General features: G+C 48.4%; 1 long non-coding RNA gene across 1 annotated transcript in view; it reads right to left on the bottom strand.

Moving 5' to 3' along the window:
- Positions 1–292: 292 nt before the first annotated feature.
- The window catches only part of LOC141162095 (uncharacterized), a 181,746-nt gene continuing 174,653 nt past the window's right edge, over positions 293–7,385 (bottom strand). The window contains exon 3 of the long non-coding RNA XR_012250737.1: positions 293–1,819. This is a non-coding gene — a long non-coding RNA (uncharacterized lncRNA). The remainder of the gene's footprint in view (positions 1,820–7,385) is intronic.

Here is a 7,385-nt window from a genome sequence, read left to right as displayed (position 1 = left end):
GCCTACCTGGAGGCTCTGCCATCACTTGCCGTGACCACCTGCCTGTCCAGAGACTCTTGCCCGCTCACCTGGGAGCGCTCACCTGCTACCTGCCTGCTAGCCTACCTGGAGGCTCTGCCGTCACTTGCCGTGACCACCTGCCCATCCAGAGACTCTTGCCCGCTCACCTGGGAGCGTCCAACTGCTACCTGTCTGCTAGTCTACCTGGAGGTTCTGCCGTCACTTGCCGTGACCACCTGCCTGTCCAGAGACTCTCGCCCGCTCACCTGGGAGCGCTCACCAGCCACCTGCCTGCTGTCCTTCTACCCAGAGACTGTCCCTGTCACTTGCCGTGACTACCTGCCCTTCTACCCAGAGACTGTCCCTGTCACTTGCCGTGACTACCTGCCCTTCTACCCAGAGACTGTCCCTGTCACTTGCCGTGACTACCTGCCCGTCTTCCCTGGGAGCCACCCGCTTCCTTACAAGGACCGCCCCCTTGTATAGTTGCTCAGAGGTTCCACCTCCCAGACCCGTCACAGCGACATAGAGATAACAAAGAAGGAATACATTGTATACAGCAACATAACGTAATACATGCACAAATTATTACAAAAATTACTCCTAAAATATAGCGTAAATACCCCAAATCAGGCAGCCAGGAAAATAACCAGTCCCACCATTTACCATTACTTCGTGTGACGTGATTAACATCATCCTGTAACTGATCTATTTGAGACTGCAAATCTTGGCTGTGATCAGACAGATTAAAACAACACATCCCATCAAACTCCTGACATCCATTATTATGAATTAACAACAAATAATCTATAGTTGCCATATTTTGTAAAATTGCTTTTCGGCAACTTTGTATATCCAATAATATATTCTCTAAGGCTCTACTAGTAATATTTATTGATCTAGCCACAAGACAAGATAATCCACTTACAGTATGGGCAGCATATGCCGTTATGACAGGGGATCCTACCATTGTCAAATATATTCCTAGAATTTCTGATTCAGTTAATAAATTTACATTATAATTACAATTTTCTGATAAGCGAGAAAATACCCTTTTGGAACGCTTAATTTTATGAGATGGGAATAAAGGATACATCATTAAACCTAATCTAGAGATAACACATGGCCCCCCTGTTATATTGGCCGGAATATAATTAAAAGTTATATTCCCACAAGAAAACATCCACCCCTTGGGCAATTTTACATGTTGTATGTATGAGGGGGAAATTACTGTATTATTACACTTCATATTTTTCCCCGACCTTATTTTCTTACAATCTTTACCTGTACGGGAACTACAAATAATATCAATCTCATTATTCCCTGTTTTTCTTTCTATTTTCATTTGCTGGCATTTACCTATTTTATTTTGGTCGCAAGTCATTTGATAACATAACTCAGCAGATGCAATGTTTTGACTCTTTATAGTGATCATATCTTCAGTAATAAAATCTTCTCCAGTACAGTTTATACAAGCGTAATACGGGTTGTATGTTTAATTCTGAAGCACATCTCCTTCTTCCACCTCCTCATCTTGGATAAATCCCCTTATCAATTTGGTCCACAGTCGTAAGGGGGTTGGTATAGCTACCAGACAAGTTTCTAACACATTTGTAGCCGTAGCAGTCTTTGCCACACAAAAATGGCTCATGTTTGTCAGTTGCGCCAAATAACTCCATAAATTCTGCTTAATTTTCCATAAAGCCTCATTCTCCTCGTCCGGCATTTCTTTTCCCCTTCTGTATAACGGTTGGGTAGTGACAGAGACCAAAAGGACCATGCCTGTAACACCGATCATCCACCATCTCCAATTTTGAATCTAAAATGGAAATATATACATTAGTCTCTGAGATAACACCTGTCTGCAGAAACATGTTCCCACTTCTCTTGTCGTGGCTTCATCACTATTAACACATTGTCTTCCCCTTGGGCGATCACCTCTGCAGGTTCTGGAGGACCTTTATCTCCAGGTTGCTTCAACCAGATTTTTGCACCATCATTCAGAGAATGAGTGGAGCCAAAACCTCTATCTCCTCCAACTGTTATTAAGAATGTTAAGGGCTTCACTTAAATGTTTTCTCCACCCTTTGTAGTTTCCGTTTCCCAATTTCTTCAACTGTTCTTTCAATAGCCCATTCATCCGCTCCACCAATCCTGCGGCTTGAGGATAATATGGGATATGAAAGATCCACTCAATATTATGTTCTGAGCAGAACTCTGCGACCTTCCTGTTCTTGAAGTGACTACCATTGTCACTCTGAATTTGCAATGGAATACCGTAATATAATATTATGGTTTCCATGGTTTTAATGGTACTGTTAGCATTGGCCGTTTTACACGGACAAGCCATCATATACCCTGAGTATGTATCCACGGCCGTGCATACATACACACACCCTCCATCTTGTGGAAGGGGACCAATGTAATCTACCTGCCAAATTTGTCCAGGTAGTTTACCTCGGGCTATTTGACCCCTAACAACATGGGGGACAGGTCTTTGTTGTGAATGTTGGCATACTGGACATTTCATAATTGTTTCCTTGATTACATCTAACCTGATGGGCACCCCTCTGGTTTGTGCCCACTGATAAGTGGCTTTTTCTCCAAGATGTCCGCATTTCTGATGTGCCCACTGAGCCAATCCAAGTAATTTTTCAGCTGAGTCCGGTTCCTCACTGGCATCAGCAACTGATATTTTGGAATGTTCATCTGCTATTGTATTGAAAAGTCTTTCCAGGGTATCTGAAGCACAATGAGCGTCAACATGAAACACAGTCACTTTAATTCTTTGCACAATTGCCCAGATGTCTTGCCACAATTCTTTCCCCCACACTTCTTTGCTGTATATTTTCCAATCATTCTGAGCCCAAGTTGGTAACCATGTAGTCAATCCATTTGCCACAGACCATGAATCCGTATACAAATAACATTCACTCAGTGACTCCTGTCTCAAAACACTGTAAATTGCATAAAGTTCTGCATATTGACTACACTTCCCTTCACCAGTGGTGATTAACATCCTGTTGCTTACTGGCTGGTACTCCACCGCCTTCTACACTCGATGGTTACCTCGATACCTGGATGACCCATCAGTGAACCAAACATGTTTCCGCTGTTCATGACTCAATTGTTCAAAAGGAACCCCCCATACCACAGGTGATTCCTGAATTGACCTCTCTAACTCCTGCTGCTGAAGTCCTACTGGGACTTTAGCTATTTTCTCATGCAATGTTGTTTTCCCACTAACTCCTGGTTTTGCCCGATCCTGAATATACCATTTCCATTTTATTACTGATGATTCCTGGGCATGCCCTATGCGGTGGGTTTTTGGGGTACTACGTATCCACTGCATGATTGGAATTTCTGGTCTGATTGTTACCTCATGTCCTATTGTCAACTGTTCTGTGTCAATTAATGCCCAATAACACGCCAATAACTGGCATTCAAAAGGAGTATAGCGCTGGGCCGCTTCAGGTAATTTTCTATTCCAAAACCCTAAGGGTACTTTGTTTCTCCCCTGTTTTTGCCACAGACTCCAATTAGCATACCTTTCCTGTACTGACACATTCAATTCTATAGGCTCATCATCCAACACCGGCCACAGATCCAATGCCTTTTGTACTGCTTCCTTTGCTTGTTCAAATGCTGCCTGTTGCTCCTTACCCCATGATATTTTTTCCTTGTTACCTTGTAGAGGGGTGTGAGTATTTGACCGAGGTGTGGAATGTGCCGTCTCCAAAATCCAAAAAGTCCTATAAACTGTTGTGTCTGTGTTTTATCTCTGGGAATGGCAAAATCAAGAATCTTTTGCCTCGCCTGTGGGATCATTTCCCTGTGTCCCTTGCTCCATTAGATACCAAGGGACTTCACTGTTTGTGCAGGTCCCTGCACCTTTTAAGGATTAATCTCCCATCCCTTACTCCTCATGTGTTCCCTCAGAGCATTTAACTGCTGGGCCACTTCCTCTTCTGTCTCTCCCTGCACCATAATATCATCAATGTAATGAGATATCTGCATGTGTGATGGAAGGATAAACTCATCCAGGTGTTCTCCCACTACCCTGTGACAAATGGTTGGACTATGTATCCACCCTTGGGGAAGACATGTGAAAGTATATTGTCTTCCCTTCCATGTGAAAGCAAACTGATTCCTGTATTTTTCATCAATTGGTATGGTGAAGAAAGCATTAGCCAAATCTATCACCCCATACCAAGTCCCTTTGTGTCTCTGTATTTGTTCAATTAAAGTGATAGAGCTGCCCCTATAAAAGCTGGAACTGGGGGCAGGGTTAGAGAGAACTGGACGACCTGTCTCAGCACTGAGAAGTGTCCAGAGCAGAGAGGGACAGCTGTATTGCACCCTAAGAGGAAGTGTGGCAGTAGAAGAGCCACAAGCCAGAGACAAGAGGCGAAGTGAGCCTGTCTTGGCAGACAAAGAACACAAGTTACCAGACTTTGGTGTCTGAGGCTGGGAGGATTCCACATCCCACAGCAGATAACCAGTCCGCAGGGGACTGTATGTTCCTTGGCCTAAGAAACCTGGAGGCTCTGCCACAACAGAATGGACCAGTAAAGCCGTACCAGGCCGGGAGCAGAAAGGAACCCACGTCGCAGGCCATACAGGCGAGAGTACACGGAAAGCTCGGAAATGTGGGTTGTTACCCTATAAGGAGGAGATAGCTAGAAGGAGCACAGAAAGCACGGTAGGCCTACACTCTCACTCTGACCAGGGCCAATTTCCCAATTGCTCTCAGACATCCAGGTCCCCTTCTAGCCGGGACTGTTTGTGGGTCAGTTTATCTGTTTTAGTAAAGACCCTGGACTGCAACCTGTTGTCTGTGTGCTCCTTGCTCCTCCAGCACTATCAGCACTGGGACTCTCACCACCATCACTCCCACCATCCACTACACTGCCCTGGGGCTGCACTCTTCCCGTGGGGAGTCACGCCATCTCAGCTGCATACACCATCAGCCCCAGCGGTCTACCCTGCAGCGGCGGTTCCTAGTGACCGCAAATCCACGGGTGGCATAGTCGGACGTTATCAACAGCACATAGCGGACTACCACTGGCCTGACCACCCTGAGCCACGGAACCGGGTTGCCACTACTACCCCCATCGTTCCCCTATTGCCTGGATCCGAGTGCCCCACGGCCCAGGGGGCGAGTCAGCTTTGGCGTAGTCGGCAGGATTGAGACCAACCCGCCACAAACGGGTATTGCGTGCCTGAAAGAGACTGTACACGTACCTGAAAAGAGGTTTCCCGCCATCCGGAGCCGTTTCCCGCCATTTTCAGCCGTCTCCCGCCATCTTCCGTCGGTTCCCGCCATCTTCAGCCGTTTTCCCGCCATCGGACGCCATCTTCAGGATGCCGCGCGGGAAGAAGAGGGGCGTGGACGTCCAAACCGCGCGAGACCCGAAGCTCCGCCCCACGCACCGACGCTGCGCAAGGTCCTGGAAGGGAGAGAGAGCGAAGCTGACGTCACCAGGACGCGACGCAAGGTCCTCGTCCGGAGCAGCACCAGCGGAGCCGCAGCCTACAGAAGAGGATCGTCGGAAGGTAGGCCGTGCTTAACTAGGGGGGAGGAAGATGTCGGACACAAAAGCGCCCACTACCACCAGCGCAGCTGCAGCAGCGGTGATGCCATTTTCCCTGCCCTACATCCCTGGAGCGGCCTGGCTGCCTAAGTACTCAGGGGAGCCCCATGCCCTGACTGATTTTAAGGAAAGGCTGTACAGTTTGTACCAAGTTTACCCCCTGACAGAGGAACAGAAGGTTAGCATACTGACAGGGCAGTTAACTGGCGCAGCCCAGCGGGAGATAAAGTCATGGCCCGCTGAGGAGAAAAGGACTGTGAAGGACATTCTGGCCCGGCTGCAAGGTACCTTTGATACCCGTACCTCCGCTGAAATTAAAATGCGGTTCTATGGATGTAAGCAGCGGGCACAGGACAGCATCAGAGCCTATGCCCTAAATTTGCAGGAAGCCTTGAGGGCCATCAAACAAACTGACCCTGGCAGCGTGCAGGAAACGGACAAGCTGCTAACAGAACAATTCATAGAAGGTCTGCTGTCTAGCGCCCACAGGGCCCAACTGCGCCTCATGTTCTTTCAGAACCCTGATCTGACCTTTGCCCAATTTAAGGACAGGGCCATAAGGGTGCTCCGTGAATCCGCAACAAGTGGGGCTATAAACCCCCGGCGCCCTGCTCTCACCTACCACCAGGAGGCGGTGCCCTCCTCTATGGACTCCGTGGGGGCTGATGCACAGGCCCTGAACCAAGCCCCGTCGAAAGATCTGCACCACCAAGTCCAGGAGCTGACCAGGAGCGTCGCGGCGTTGACAAGGACCGTCCAGGCGTTACAAGTGGACTCGTCAAGACCCATCGAGCTGGCTTCAAGTCCGGAGGATGTCCCGTGGCGTCGACAGAGGAGGATCCCGTCGTTCCGAGGGAGGCCCACAGACCGCTACGCAGAGGATGGACAGCCCATTTGCCGTCGATGCAACCAGCCCGGACACATTTCCAGGTACTGTAATTTAAACGGGTCCAAACTGGGGCAGAGGGCCGACCCCAAGGCATAAGATCACCAGGCCCTTATAATTGGCGTGATAAGTACGTTGGGGGGCGCCCGGTTTTACCCGTGGTGCTGGACGGTATCCCCATGAGCGCCTTGCTGGATACTGGGTCGCAAGTAACCACTATCCCTTATGTACTTTTAAAGCAGTATTAGACTGATGCTGATATCACACGGTATCCAGACAGTAACTTGAGCATCATCGCCAGTAATGGCTTACCCGTGCCGCAGATGGGGTTCAAGGAGATGACCATTAAGATTGGTAAAGTTGAACTGCCGGCACAGGGAGTAATTATTGTGGACATTGACCGTCGTGAAAGTCACCCTAAAATTACTGTGGGTACTAAAGTGATTGAAAATTGTCTTTCAGAGGTAATTGTAATTCTACAACAGGTGGCGGTGAATGCTAGTTCCAGCCAACAGAGAGTCCTCAACAAGGAGATAAAAGCCCTGATGAGACGGCAGCAGGTAGAACTGTCTGGTGGTGAGCTCGGTAGCGTAAGACTGAGTGAACCATTCCCAATTTCCATGCCTCCCAAAAGTGAAATGATGATCTGGTGTCGGACTGCAATCGGGTTGAGAGGTAGAGACTACCAAGCCATAGTAGAACCCGTGTACTCAGACAGCAGGCCCACCATTTTGACAGCCAGGGGGGTGGTTGATGTCCGCCATGGGAGGGTGCCCGTTCGCATTCTCAACATTGGGGAGAGAGAGGTACACTTACCCAGGTACGCTACACTTGCCAAACAGTTTGTTGTCGAACACAAAGCTATCAGGGCCGTGGAACCCTTGCCTCCATCTCCTCAGGCGGAG

Source organism: Phyllobates terribilis, unplaced genomic scaffold (assembly GCF_046119375.1).
Source record: "Phyllobates terribilis strain yellow unplaced genomic scaffold, ASM4611937v1 Scaffold_9__5_contigs__length_417890890, whole genome shotgun sequence".
Taxonomy (NCBI): domain Eukaryota; kingdom Metazoa; phylum Chordata; class Amphibia; order Anura; family Dendrobatidae; genus Phyllobates; species Phyllobates terribilis.
Note: the sequence above shows the minus strand (reverse complement) of the source record. Positions and strands in the feature narration are given on the sequence as shown.